At 43.7% G+C, this 15,426-nt stretch overlaps 1 protein-coding gene across 7 annotated transcripts in view; it reads left to right on the forward strand.

Annotated features, from left to right (window-relative positions):
- Window positions 1-293: 293 nt before the first annotated feature.
- Window positions 294-15,426, forward strand: part of MAPK8 (mitogen-activated protein kinase 8) — a 78,518-nt gene continuing 63,385 nt past the window's right edge. For 3 of the 7 annotated variants that reach the window (XM_075934656.1, XM_075934651.1, XM_075934657.1), the window contains exon 1: window positions 294-378. The gene's annotated coding sequence lies outside the window, so the exon portion shown is untranslated. Of the gene's footprint in view, window positions 379-6,543; window positions 6,567-15,426 lie in introns of those variants that run through there. The other 4 variants (XM_075934655.1, XM_075934654.1, XM_075934652.1 and 1 more) reach the window with 4 other exon arrangements.

Here is a 15,426-nt window from a genome sequence, read left to right on the forward strand (position 1 = left end):
GGCACACGGGGCGGGGGGCTCTGACGGGGGGGTTGCGGGGGGGTTGCGGGGGGCACACGGGGCGGGGGGGCTCTGACGGGGGGGCGCACGAGGGGGTTGCGGGGGGCACACGGGGCGGGGGGGCTCTGACGGGGGGCGCACGGGGGGGTTGCGGGGGGCACACGGGGCGGGGGGGCTCTGACGGGGGGGCACGCGGGGGGGGTTGCGGGGGGCACACGGGGCGGGGGGGCTCTGACGGGGGGGGGGCTGGGAGCCGCGCAGGTCCGGGGGGGGGGGGACGCTCGCGCGGCCGGCGGCGCAGGGGGCGGGGCGGGCGGGGCGCTGCGTCTGTGCGCGCGGCCCGGCTCCGGCTCCGGCTCGTTGCTGAGCGGCGGGGCGGTGAGTGCGGGGCCGCGGCCTGTGTCGGCGCCGGGCGGCCCGGCCCGGTTCGGCTCGGCGCTGGGCGGGGGCGGCGGGGCTAGTGGGGGAGGGGCGGCAGTCACAGTTGGCGGTTGTGGGGGGAGGGGCGGGGGTCGGTGGAATGGTCCCGGGGGGGGAGGGGTGGCAGAAGTGGGTCGGTGCAATGGTCCCGTGGGGGGGGGAGCGGGGTCCCGGGCCCGCCCCCCCCCCCCCCCCCCGTGCAGCGCCCTGCCCCTCTTGTGCACGGTAGCAGGTGGCTGCTTTGCCCCCGCGCGTTGCCCTGGTTCCCGTGGGGGGGCCTGGCTGCAGGGGGGGGGCCGGGGGGGGGGGCTGTCTCTTTGTTGGGCTGGCATCACCAGAGAGGGGCTCTGCTCCTCACCAGCCAGGGTTCCCAAGCTGTGGCAGGGTTTCCTCTCCTCTTGCAATATCTCCCCTGCAGGGCCGCTTGGCACAACTTGATTTTCATTGTTTTAAAAATAATTCTGACAAATATCAGTTTTATTTGAAACTGTGTTTTCAGTCTGTCAGTGTTCACAGAGATGGAAAATAAGGGGGGCTGGTCAGACAAGAATAGAATGACAGTCAGCGCTGAGATTAAACAAGTTAAATAGTCATTAAAACACAAATTGTCAACATCATGCCAGAATATACAAAATACACGTCCTTAAGTCAAACTCTAATAAGTTTTTCTGACTTGGCATAGCTGTATGTTTTTATTATTATCAATGAAAATATCTTTTTGGTTTTCATCACCATTTATTGATAAACTAGATTATTTTTCTCCAAATTTACTTGTATTTTATTGTAAGCTTTTCAGGAAAAAGAGGTTTGAGTTGCTGGAGAATGTAGCAGTTTGAAGTGAATGAGATCTGTAACAAAATTCCAAATGACTGCTTTTGAAAAATGCCTTTTTGTTCTTCTGGGATATTTGACCTCCAAAGACAGCTGCTTAGGAAGTCTGGCAATATTTTTGTCTCTTCTGAAAATCTGCATTTTAAGCCTCATAATTTTTGTCAGAAATAACTGAAATGTTTGCAGTTTTTCTGTTGCCCTCCTCTAGTTTCTCTTTTTTATGAGTACTTTAGTGTCAGATTTGACTCTTCAAGCTTCAGATTTTTTTTTCACATTTTTTAATGCCATGGTTTTATCAATGCAAAGTGCAAGAGCCCGTTAAATGGTCTCTGTTAATAAGCTGCAAATGTGAATCCCATGAGCCTTCTTTCTTCTCAATTATAGTACCATAGTTGGGTTTATACTGTTTTGTTGAATTTCAGTGTTATATAGAGGGAGCCTTGCAAAATTATTATAAACATTTTTCCAGCCCTGGTAGCATATCTGCTCACTTTGCCTGACTCTAATGATGTAAACACAAACAATGTTTTACCCACCTATGTAAAGAAATTAGTTGCTCTAGGGTAAGTTCTGCAACTTCTTGTATTGCAACTTAGTTTTATTTAAAGGTTTGGAGATGACTATTGGTAAAGGCCTGTGATGAATTCACTGAAAAACTAGTTTAATTTTCAGAATTGCAGGCAAATTCATTCTTCTTTGGATTAATCAGAGGCGTAAAACATTGTTTTGTAGCATGTTTTATTTTGTTTGCATAAATTGGTGCACTGTCAAATATTGAGTTAATTTAGAATTAAATCAGATTGTTACCTGAAGGGAGATAGGGTCACATTTAGCTAAGAGTACTAATTAAAAGTGAGTTCAGTGACTTTTCAGACCCTTCATATTGTACATTCCGTAATGAAGAATATATAATAACAAAGGCATAGCTGATGAAATTCAAATAGGCCTATGCTTCTGTTTTGACCTCAGTCCATGGAGGCAGCCATCTTAAATTATTTTTCTTGTATATGAATCCAGTGGCACTTTTCAATGTTTCTATCAAGTAAGTTCTAATGTCGTGGTGTCCAACATGCTAGCTGCTAGCCACATGTGGCTATTTGCCCCGTTGAGTGTGGCTAGGACACCACAGTTCTCATGTATAGAGCAATACACTTTCCCTCTATGTGTATGTGTGTGAAACTGTTTTCTTCACAAGCACAGTCCTGTACTAGTAGAGTGAACTTATTGCTACTCTTTGCTAGTGCTGGATTTTAATTGTACACTTCTTAGTTTGATGTCCATTCTCATTTCTTGTACGCTAATCAGTGAGATCTGATTCACATGTGTAGGGAGTGGGTGATTAGGGAACATACCTGTGGTAGTGGATGAAATGTCCAGGCATTGAGTTTGGCTTTTGGAGAAGGTCTCTGAAAAGTATCAGACAAGAATGAGATCTGATGACCATAGATTGTATTTGATACACATTCACATACACAAAAACTCAATAACTGACTCTGTCGCCCAAATGGAGCTTTCTGAGTGTCCTGGTTCTCCCACTAAATGTATTGGAGTTTTTGTTTCTGTCTTTGCAATTGGGTACTGTAGAATGATTGACTCCCATTTCTGAGCAAGTTTTTTTTATTGGTTAAATTTAATTTAACCTTGAAATATCAATTTATATCTGAACTGCGGGGAGTAGAGTGGAGGAATGGACAACGGAGATCTGAAATGTTGGAAATGTGAATCTTTCGGAATAAGATTATAGACTTTAAAAAGACTATAGAAAAAACTGCAGCATTTTATTTGGTAAACGTGACTCCTGTGTGCACTGAAAACCATATTACCTTGTTTCTTATTGACTACAGGTTGCATCTCTCAAATCTGGGATTCTCTCTTCTGTGGTCTCAACATCTGTGGGCTAGAGATGTTAAATTTCAATTAATCAACTAATTGAGTCGTCGATGGAATTTCCATTGACGACTCAATTAGTCAATAAGGGGGATGCTGGCTATCCCACTGCGCCTGTCCCTTTGAAATGTACGAGAGCTGCCTATGGCTCTTGTACATTACATCAGAGAGGTACAGTAGTTGGGATGCCTGTGCCTCCCTTGTCCCCCATGGAGATGGTGCTGGAGGAACTGGTTTTTAAGCCAGCTCCCCCCAGCCCCGGCTCCTACTCCCCCTCCTTGTTGCCTCTCTCTGACAGAGGCAGCAAAGGGGGGAAGCAACTAGACGAGTGACTACTTGTCAACCTGACTAGTTGCTTACATCCCTACCATGATCCAGCATGTCTATGGATGTTCCTGAATGAGAGACCTGGGTGGGGCAGGAGGGCCTGCAGCTGGGAGCCCGTGCAATCCAGCAAGTCTGCTAGCAGCGGGGTCCCAGCAGCCTGGGATACTCTGCTGCGTGGCAGTGGGGCTGAGACCGCAGCAGCCCAAGAGGGGAAGCCTAGTCTGGGAGGTGGCAGGGCCGCAGCAGCCCGGGCGGCAGTGGCAGCAGCAGCAGCAGTGTGATTGGGGCTGCCTGCTGCCCGTCAGTGGAACCAGAGCTGTGGCTGCAGCAGCCCAGGAGGGCGAGCCAGCCTGGCAGAATCGGCATGGCCTGGGCCACGTGCTGCAGCGTTGGGGTTGTGGCAGCCCAGTAGGGCAACATGCCGTTCCGGCAGTGGGGCTAGAGCTGCCCGACTGGCCCACAGACAGACCAGCCAGGCTCAAGGAGCCGGCATTGGGCTGAGTGGCTGGTATCAGGGAACCTCCTGTTTGGCAAATTCGCTCTTCTAGGACCTGTCAGGTCCCAGGAGTGCTGGATAAGAGAGGTCCAACCTATAGTAAGATTTTATTCCTGTTAGCCCTGTAGAACCAATTCAGCAATGGGAGGATGAGCAGGATTCACTTCTGGCTTGTGCATCACCACTGATAGCATTGCTAGTTAGGTTTCTGATGTTAGAATCTTCATTGTGATGATTCATGAGTCAGAAGCCCAGCATGGTTTTCAGATTCCAGGTAAGTTTTCAGGTTTGGCAATTTAGGGCGGCAGGGGAATCTGATTTTGTACACTGAGCAAATTTGAACTGGAGTTGCGGAGAGACCAAATGGTAAACCTCAAAATGCCATTTTTAGATCACTTTCCATAGTAGAGAATTAGTCTACAAAAAGGGAGAAAAGAATTTTCCAGGGGAAAACAGTTTTATCAAACATGCTGATTTTCGGGAGTTTACGGTTTTGAAGCTTTGTAGAAATGTTTTAAGCAGCGTGTTAATGTTAGAAGCATTTGGGATTGTAGTTCTTCCTAGGGATGTATGTGAGCAGTTGATTGCTCGCACTCCCGCTCCCCCCTTGCAGCCCCAGTATCAGGCGACTCCCCAGCACTGTCTCTGCGGTCCCGCCTGCCCCCTTCCCTCAGAGGCTGCAGCGCAGGGTGGTTGATGGGCAGGAGAGGCTGCTGTGAAGCAGCCTTTGTCCACGGGGGTTCCCAGCGAGGAGCTGGGATCCCCTATGGACAGGGGCTGCTGCAATGAAGCAGACCATGTCTACGGCAGCCTGGGCTGGCCATGAACACAGGCTGCTCTGACAGCAGCCTCTGTCTGTGGGGGTGGGGTCCCAGCTCCCCATCGGGAGCCCCCGCGTACAGGGGCTGACTTGCATTGGGTCCGGGACCTGTCCCTGCTTCAGCTCTGCATTTTAAATGCAGTTGCTCTTACTACATTTAAAATGCAGAACTGTAGTGGGGGTAGCTCCCGGGCCGGTGTGAGCCGGGACTGAGTGCCTTATTGACTAACAGTGTAGTCCAGTGGTTCTCAAACTTTTTGGGCTCCTGAGCCCTTTACATGTGTAAAAATTTATGCGGAGCCCAACCGGTCTACTGATTGTATGTGTTGTACCTATCGATGTTTCCAGTTTGTCAGCTTTGTGGGGCCCCTGGAGATGTCTCGCGGAGCCCTGGGGCTCCATGGAGCACAATTTGAGAAACACTTTTAGGCAATTACCTCCCACTTAACATCCTTAGTTCTTCCCATTTTATTGTTCAACATCAGTTTGTTGCTAAATTGATTCTCAGCTATAAATACTTTTTCAATTCTTACTCGGGATGTAAAATGCTGTTTAATTGGCTAATGGTTAAACGTAGACTGGAGCACCCCTACACCTCTTCATGCAGCCTGCCTTTTTGTATCAGAGGCCGAAGCATGGGGGGCAGGTGGGAGCCTATATGCAGGGAACCACCTCCACCGTTGCTCTGTCTGATTTTTTTCCCCAGCGGTTACACAGTTCCATAATTAAACATATTTTAACATCCCTACTTAGCTGTGTAATGGCTAAGATTTTTATTAACAGTTACACGGTTACATTATTAACCGTTGTTTACATCCCTAGTTTGTACACTTTCCAAGTTTTTTATTTCTCCTAAGTTGTGAAGAAGGGGTTTCATATTAGGTAGAGATGTACTATGTATTTTTGGCAAATTATGCTGCTGGCCTTCTTCCAGTCCTTGTTACCATTTTAATAAGGGGTATAATATATTTCACCTTCAAAATTAGTTAAAAGAACAGAGCTCAAAATGTTCTAAACAATTTTCTTTGGCTGTATTATTAATACCTATTGGTTATTAAACTGAGAAATTTTAAAAGTCCAATTGCAACTGAATGCTTCTTACTTAGTTTTGCATTTATCTCAGTGTGGACAGTGAAATTATTTTTATTCAGGTTCTTAATGCTGTGGCAAAAATTATTTGCTTAAAAGTAGCTTTTTCCATTTATGCATCTTTTTAAGATTTGAGAGTGCTTCAGTTGGTTGTCTTTGCAAAAGTGTGAGCTAAAGTTAAAATGACACTGCCTCTTTAAACATTTATCTTGCAAAACAGAAACCTAACTTGTTTTCTCTTGCAAATCTTCCCTTTTAGCAGTGAATTGAGGGATTGTCTACTGGGAGATCCACGTTGTGGCAATCGATCCCTTAGGGATCAATTTAGCAGGTGTAATAAAGACTAGGGATGTTAAAATGGGTTAATAACTGTAACGGTGTGTTACACACTGAGCGATAGGTGGCTCCCCTGTAGCTGGTGTGTGCAGAGGCGGGGAGGCAGCAGAAAGGGCGGGGGGAGGGTGGGCAGGTGGTTCCCTGGGAGAATTTTTTAGCTGTCTCCTTGCGCGTACCGGGAGCTTGCATGTAACCCTGAAGGTTAACACATGAACCCAGGCTTATTGGTTAATGTGTACATGGTTATACTTTCATGTCCTAGTAAAGACCTGCTAAAGTGACTGCTGATCACCCTCTTAACTCTGATACTTCACTGGAAGGAGAAGCGTAAGGGAAAGGCTGTTGACAACTTGACTTAAGGTATGTTGACTCCAGTTACGCTATTCATGTAGTTGGAGTTCTGTAACTTAAGTCAACGTTGCCTCGTAGTTTAGACCTTCACTTAATATTGGTGAGGGGTGTGTGGTTGGTGGTCTCTGGGATGGACCTTCAGGACTGATGTACCATAGGCAGCATCTGTACTTATGTCTGAACTACTCTCTGCTGATATACCTCAGTGAGGTTATGGAACAACCACTTTCAGTGCTGAAAAGTTAACTTTTTAATACAACATGTTTTTGTCTTTCTGCTGGTGCTAGCTAAAAGGATATCAAACGAGATGCTTATTCTGTTTGGTAGTATCTGCAATAGAGGTCAGACTGAAAGTATGGTCACTTGGATTGGGAGAAATACCTGTTCATGTCATGTAGGGGAACTGAATATGAACCTAGAAGGGCTGTGAGCTGGTGATTTGGGGATTGTCTGTACAGAGGACTTTCACTTATTCAGTTGGACCAGTGCTAAACCCATCACCCAACTGATGTGTGTTTGTCTTAGCCTTGTAAATCTGGTGATGGAAATTAAACAAATATGAACAAAATGGACGTGGCTTCCTGTCTACAAAATTTCACCGAAGTGATTTTTAAACCAAGTTAGTTACACTTTTAGTTAAACCAATGCAATTTTGTGAGGAGATCAGCCTTTGAAGCGAGGGGCTCCCAATCTGTACATTACTAGTACCCTGAGGTATTTTAATTTGCTTTGTCTTGGAAAATGTCACAGAAGCAATGTTAGTCTTAGAACTTAATAGATAGTAATCATCAGAAGCTTTGACAGAGTGCTTTTGCTCCACAATTTGAGCATTGGTAATAGGTAATTGAGCGTGCTGTTAGTGTATGCCTCTGAAATAAAATATTTCCAAAAAGTATTCTAAAGAAAGTTGGGGGACAGCTACAGTAGGGGTGGAAAAATTATGGTGCGTGGGCTGGATACAGCCCACTAAGCTGCCTGATCTGGCCCATGGGAGCCTTCTTCAGGCTCCCTGCCTGACCTGCCTCCAAACGTTGTGTAGATCAGCTTTCTGAATGCTGGGAGCTCCAGGTAGGTTGGGTGGGACAAGGGGAGAGAATTCGTGCACTGTTCCCATCCCTTAGAAAATTTTTGCAGCTGTGGCCAATGGGAGCTGCCTGTCTTTCCCATTAATCACCTTCTAAATCTGTGGAGTGGCCCCCCCATCCAAAATTAATGCCCACCCTTAAGCTAGAGGGAAATCTTGAAGAAACTAGTTATGAAAAGGCAGAGAATTCCTCCTGGTACAGCTGCAAAGCTTTTATTGCTTTTTGTCATATGGGGCGTCCCGCTAAAAGTCGCCATGGTATACATCCGTTCCATACTAAAGTTGTTGATGCTTGTAGGAACTGGTGTGTTATAAGTCCTCCCATTTTTAAGTTGTGTGCAAAAAAAACAAAACAAAAAAAACCAAAAAACCAATTTGTGCAAATGGAAGTCAGCCACAGGGGGGAAAAGTTCCCCACTTTAAGTTGTTTTGCTATTAGTCCAAGTTTTTTGGAATATATCTTGGACTTATAGGCTGTGTCTACACTACACCCCTCTGTCGGCAATGAAGCATAAATGAAGCACTTTGAAACTGTAAATGAAGCAGGGATAAATATCCCGCACTTCATTTGCATAATCATGTCATGGCGCTATTTCAAACAAGCACCATGTTGAAAGTGAAACCGCAGTTTAGACATGTTTTTTCCGACAACGGGGCAACTTTTCGAAAGATCCTTTTTTGAGGAATACAAGATCTTTCGGAAAAAAAACCATCTAAAGCCCGGGATCAGCTGTATGGCGCTGCCCCTTTGAAATGCCACTATAGTGTTTCAAAGCGGCAGCGCAGTGTGGAGTCTGCAGTCATCTGGGGACTCCCCAGCTGATCCTAGAGTCCCTGTAGCATTTCCATCAACTACTCAACTAGTCAATTAACCATCAGTTAACATCCTTATTTAAAAATGGCCTGTAGTATTTGTTGTTTTTAGTGAACAAACAAAAATAACTCAGTTTATCTATTGTTTATTGGAAACTAGAAGATTGCAATAAGGTTGCTCAGGTCCTTCAGTCAAGTAATTAAAAAAAATAAAATGAAAGTGTACATGCTTTATTTAAATCTCTGCTCTGCGGTAGGGCAGTGCATGAGGGTTTCAGTATGCAGGTTGCCCCAGGGAGAGAGGACTCCTGCAGCAGCTTGAGGGCAAGGTGAGAAATGCTTCTCCATGGCTGCTGCAGCTCCGGTGGGCACAGCTGGAGGGGGACGAGGGGGGGTGTCATGAGGGAGAGCTCCAGATTCGTCTGCCCCCTGCACTCTCCCAGCCAGAGGGAGGAATGCAGCAAACACTGCACTTTCCCCTTGCTCCCTGACTAAGGGGGACTATCAGCAGTGTTCTGATATGAATTGGAGGGAGGGGGAGCTTTAGCCCCCTTGCCCTCCCTAAAGAGTGTCTGTGGGGTACGGGTAGGAAGTTAAGGGCTGCGGCAGTCCTGGATGAGGGGACTGCCCCCAGCCAGCCTCTTTCATCTGCCTGGTGATTGTCTATTTTCTGATAGTTTTATGAGAAGCAATTCCATTCAAGGCACATCCCATTTTCCTGGGTAATCAGGACTCTACTGTCGTCTTAACAGTAAAAATGATAATCCTCACACTTGTGCTGCCTGTTTGTTGTACTTTTGCAGTTGCATAGATCCAGCTTGGTATATGACCACACTGGATGCTTATTCAGCTCTAACTCTTGGGTACCATAAACTAATAACATAATGGATATTGGCAGAAAATGCAATTTTAAATTACTTAATGGCCATGTGTTGCAGATTCAAAGATGATACTACATGCTATCTCCTGTGTATGTTTCAAATGAACAAGGAGAAAAACATTAATTCTGCAGCACAGCTGGAAGGCCTAATCAGTGTAATTATGGATTTAAGTGTTCTGTGTTCAAGATTGTTTTTTAAAGTCCATATACATACCTCTGGCAACTTTTTTTTTATTGTTTAATTAAACAGATCTTATGGGATGCATTACAGCATGCCATACAATAGAGACTAATAACATCTCTATAAGGCCAAAATTTAGTTTTTAAGATTACCAGATAGCTTTGCAGTAAGACCATATCATGTATAGTAGGAACATATACATTGGGATGGCATGTGGTGGTGGCTGAGGTGCTTCCATTCTAAGTCCTGTTGGGACTTTGTATGTTCTGAATTAAAATATTCTTTATTCTGGAATTTCTCGTGTTTGTCTTTCTACAGAAAGGCAATAATGCTGTCTAGTTCAGTTCAGTAATAATTTGAGAACTAATATATTGTGATATCAAATCTAAAGTGCGTGTGTGTGTGTGTGTGTGTGTGTGTGTGTGTGTGTGTATAAATAAATAAAAAAAACCACTTAACTCCTTTGTAAAATGTAAAGCTTTGTGTGCACGTGGACCTGATTTGGTCAGGTCATGGAAAAGTCATTAATTTAAGAAAATAGTAGGAATAATTTTAAGAAAGTGCTGCTAGATAGAGCCACCAGTGACAATCCTAAGCCGTCTTATTATCCCTGAGGCTTCGCACTTTGAATCCATTCCTGCAGTCAGACACACACCTGAGTAAAGTGAGTCATGTGTATAGTTGGATCCTGATTCCTAATGTGTACTCCAGGGAAAGCTGACTCTGTCTTCCAGTAAAGTGTGTGTGGACCATTTTTCCCAGGCCTGGCAGGTCATAAAATCACATAATTTGTTGTTATTATTTAACTTCAATCCTTCCTATTCCTTAGAGCCCCTACTTCAATTCCAGCATGATTTCCGGTGCTCACTGTCTTAACTCTTAAAACTAAAAACCATAATTGTGACTGATTTTAGAAAGGTGGGTTTCAGATGTTTTGGAAACATACAAACAGTTGTACCCTCCAACTCCAGCAGTTTAAACCAGTGATTTTTCCCCTCCTGGCCTCCCCCCACCCATCCAGCCTTTGTCCAGAACTAGTCATCAGAAATGGAGAAAGTGGCTCTGACTTGATTGTATAAATGTCATATAGATATAGCAGAGTCTCAGAAATTTTGAAAATGATTCATATATATGTGTACAGATAGCTTCTTTCACCTGATGCAGCACTCTGTAGCCATCCTTTCACTCTGACCCTCCCTAAACACCTCCTTGGTGCAGTATTCACACACCAGTTTTTTTCCATGCTGTTTTTCCCTCAGAGTCCCAAAATTAAATATAAAAAAAGAGAGAATAAAAAAATCAGTCATTGGAAATTGAGAAATTCAACTTTCTGGTTTGTACTGCACCTGTGGCATTGGTTTTACACTCATTGAAAATTCCACACTCTCTATCTAGGGTATGCCACATAATATGTGCAAGGTGGCAAAGTTAAAGTTACCTTGAGAACCATAATATTATACTTCATGAAGTTTGCCTATAAAATCTCAACCACAGAAGTGTATAAACGTTGTTTCTTGTATATAATTTCAATGTCATATTCAGGTGGATAAAGATTTTTAAAAGTGTAGCATAGTAAGTAGCATGTTGGTCAGCATAAATTCATAATTATTTTCACCTCTTAGGATATTCTGTGTGTGGGGAAATAGCTGGTAGGTTTTTTAAAAAAATTTTGTTTAACATGGGGAAAACAATATCTTTTTCCTGAGTGGATGCTGTTTGTTGAAGATCAGAGTTGTATCTACTGGTCTGCAAAGGCACAGCTTGGTTGCATTATGTAATATCCAGAGGGGTGTGTGTGTGTGTGTGTGTGTATATATATATATATATATAGCCTCTAGTAGGAACATTGTGTGGGGTACCAAAATTTGAGATGAGGTTTGAAGTAGTTAACACTTTTTTTTTAAAAAAAAAAAGCCCAACAGTATATTGCCTTCACTAGTTTATCAGAAGACTGATCATGTAAATCTCTATTCCTGCTTATTAGACAAGCTACTAGTACTGCTCTGATTGAACAGAACAATTTAAAAAAAATTAGAGTGCAACAAGATGTTAGCGATATCTTAAAAAAATATATTGCGCTTGAATTTGGAATAAAATATCAGACCTATTAGGATTCATTAAAATATATGTGAAAGTGTGACATCTCAGAAATGATATAAAATTACAAAAAAAAGTGAGAAGTGGGGAGATGACGAAGTCTTGGGGTAATGCTTAAATTGTGTTTCCTGTTGTACAAAATGCCATAATTAGGGCTGCCCTTCTCTGTTGACCCTGCAGAGCTCTGATCTTGTTCTGGCTTTTCTGAAAGCAGTACTGCTTTGACTCTTCCATTCATTTTTATTAACGTACTTGTCACTGTAGTATCTGTTTGGGAATAATTGCTTGCTTTGTTGTCTCTGCAATCCTGCAAATATCAGTGGTTCTTCCAACATGTGTAACTAGTTACTGCTGCCTCTGATACCTCTCTATACTTGTTTGACTGGCTGCCCACTTGCCTATTTAAACTCTATTACAGCAATGTCAACAGTATGGGGGTTAGTAGAGAACCAGTATCTCTTGGCAAATTTGTCTCATAGTATATGACTACAAGTAATAGTCCCCATCCTAACGGTGTAGAGTGCTATGGGTATCTTCTATTACTAAAGAACAGAAATAAGTAAAGTGACTTTCAAAACTGTTCTTAGTATTTTCATTTTAAAACTACAGAATCAAAGGAATTATAAGTTTGGTTTGTTTCTTCACCATCTTTGTATACTTGGGTGCATTTTATACCTTTATTGGATGTGAATTCTGCACATGTAAGAAGTCTTACTCAGTCTTATGGGGTGTGTGTGTGTGTGTGTGTGTGTGTGTGTGTGTGTATATATGTGTGTGTGTGTGTGTGTATATATCTCTATATATCTATATATATAAATTATATATAACACGTGTACGTTTTAGAGAGTTTGTACGTGTCTGTCTGTGAATCTGTCTGTGAGTCTGTCCAAGAATTCCTCCTAAATGGTAAGAGCTAGGACCACCAATGTGGTATGCATCTTCCTCTTATCTTAACTTTAAGCAAGGTCAGGGTTTGTTTGTGCCAGGAAAAAGGGGTGTGTGCCTGGAATGGTATTGTTTTCCTTAACACAGAAGGTAGGGGGCTGATAGGAGGGAGAGTTATATTGCAGTGACACCACAAGGAGGCAGCGAGAGTGGGGGACAGCTATATTACAGTGACTACAGGGAGGGTGGCAGCACCAGGAAGAGAGTGGTGATCTGAGGCCAGGGTTTTCCATGCTGCCATCCACTGGTCCAGGTAAGTGAGCGCCGTTCCCTCCCTGCCGTTGGCTGCAGCACTGGATGTGTGTGTGTGTGGTGGGGGAGCCCCGCTTCCCAAGAGCAGCACAGCTGGTGGCTGGGCACCACAGCCTCACTCCCCTCCTTTCCCAAGGAGCTCCACTGGTGGCCGGGGCAGTGCACTGCAACCCCACCCCTGCAGGAGAAGCTGGGGAGGGAGGGGGGCAGCTGCTGTTGTGTCCTTGCCACCACAGATGAAACCAGTGAGCCCTCCTAGCACAAGCCCCTCTGTCCTGATCCATCCCACACCACCCATCCTCCTGCCCTGACTCCTGCACCCCTACACTGCCAGCCCCCTGCCCTGGAGGACCAGAGTTATACAGGATAAGCCTTTTAGTATTCTCTGGTGGCAACTGTGTAATATGCCTGTTATTAGAGGAGGTTTTAGAACTAGGAATGTAAGAGCATTACTGTTGAAATGGTTAAGTAAAAGCATCAGCTTATCCGTTTCCATTACGTTTACATGCCGGCTCCCCACTTTGCTCCCGGGGAATTGGCTGCCACCCTGTGCAGCAGGCTCTGCAGTATAAAGCTTATACTGCACAGCCTGCAGTGCAGCTGACTCCCCAGGAGTGGGCTGGTAGGCAGTGAACACCGGAAGCCAGCTTAGCCAGCTGCACTGCAGGCTCTGCAGTATAAGCTTTATATTGCAGAGCCTGCAGCTTATAACTGTGTAACCACTAAAAATTTTAAGTTGCATTATTAACACTTTTTTTACATCCCTATTTGGAACAAATTAATAAACTAAACAGTAACAAGTCACTAGGACCAAATGATATTAACCCAAGAGTTCTGAAATAACTCAAATGTGAAATTATGGAATTACTGTGGTTTGTAACCTATCCTTTAAATCAGTTTCTTGCCAAATGACTGGAAGACAGCTAATGTGACACCAGTTTTCAAAAAAAGGCTCTAGAGGTGATCCTGTCAATTACAGACTGGCCAGTCTAACTTCAGTACTGGGTAAATTGGTTGGAACTATAATGAAGAGCAGAATTGTCAGACAGAGATGAGCATAATTTGTTGGGGGACAAGTCAACATAGTTTCTGTAAAGGGAAGTCATGCCTCACTAATCTACTAGAATTCTTTGAGGGGGTCAATAAGCAGGTGGACAAGGGGAATCCAGTGAATAGAGTGTACTTACATTTTTAGAAAGCCTTTGACAAGGTCCCTTACCAAAGGCTCTTTAGCAAAGTAAGCTGTCATGATATAAGAGGGAGGGTCCTCTTATGGACTGATAACTGGTTAAAAGATAGAAAACAAAAGGTAGCAATAAATGGTCATTTTTTCAGAATGGAGTGAGGTGTTTGTAGGGATCTGTATTGAGACCAATCTGTTCAACATATTCATACATAATCTGGAGAAAGGGGTTAACAGTGAGGTGGCAGAATTTGTAGCTGTCGCTAAACTGTTTTACATCAAGTCCAAAGCAGACTGTGAAAAGCTTCAAAAGGATCTCACAAAACTAGGTGACTAAGCAACAAAATGGCAGATTAATTTTAATGTTGATAAATGCAGAGTACTGCATATTGGAAAACATAATCCCAAATATATGTATAAAATGATGGAGATTAAACTAGCTATTACCACCAAAGAGAGAGAGATCTTGGCGTTCTTGTGGATAGTTCTCTGAGTAGAAGTCAAAAAGCAAACAGAATGTTAGGAATGATTTTAAAACGGACAGAGAATATCTTATTATCTCTGTATAAATCCATGGTACACTCACATCTTGAATACTGCATGCATATGTGGTTGCCTCATCTTAAGAAAGATAATATTCGCATTGCAAACAGTTCAGAAAAGAGCGACAAAATGATTAGGGGTTTAGAATGGCTGCAGTACAAGGAGAGATTAATAAAACTGGACTTTTCAGCTTGGAAAAAGATGACTAAGCGGGGATATGATAGAAGTCTATAAAATCATGACTGGTGTTGAGAAAGTAAATAAGGAAAAGTTATTTACTTGCTCTCATAATACAAGAACTAGAGGTCAGCAAATGAAATTAATAGGTAGCAGATTTAAAACAAAATAAGCTATTTTTTCACCTAATGCACAGTTAACCTGTGGATCTCCTTGCCAGAAGACGTTGTGAGACCAGGACTTCAAGGATGTGCCTACACTGCATCCTTACCTCAAAATAAGCGACAGTTTGTGCTACGCGAATTGCATAGTTTATTTCGAGTTAATTTCAAAATGCTTATTTCAAAATTTGGCATTGTCTACACAGTGCCACATTTCAAAATAAAGTGCTATTCCAAAAAGTCCCGTAACCCTCGTGGAACGAGGTTTACAGGGACATTGGAATGGCGAGCCCATTACATTTCAAAATAATGGGAGTGCTCGAAAGACATGGAATAGCTATTTTGGTATACTTCCAGTGTCCCAAAATAGCTATACATTGTAGAGTTAAAAAAAGAACTATATACATTCATGGAGGACAGGTCCATCAATGGCTATTAGCCAGGATGGGCAGGAATGGTGTCCCTAGCTCCTGTTTGTCAGAGGCTGGGAATGGGTGATGAGAGAGATCACTTGATTAACTACTCTGCTTATTCCTTCTGAGGCACCTAGCGT

This window comes from Pelodiscus sinensis, chromosome 8, assembly GCF_049634645.1.
Source record: "Pelodiscus sinensis isolate JC-2024 chromosome 8, ASM4963464v1, whole genome shotgun sequence".
NCBI lineage: Eukaryota > Metazoa > Chordata > Testudines > Trionychidae > Pelodiscus > Pelodiscus sinensis.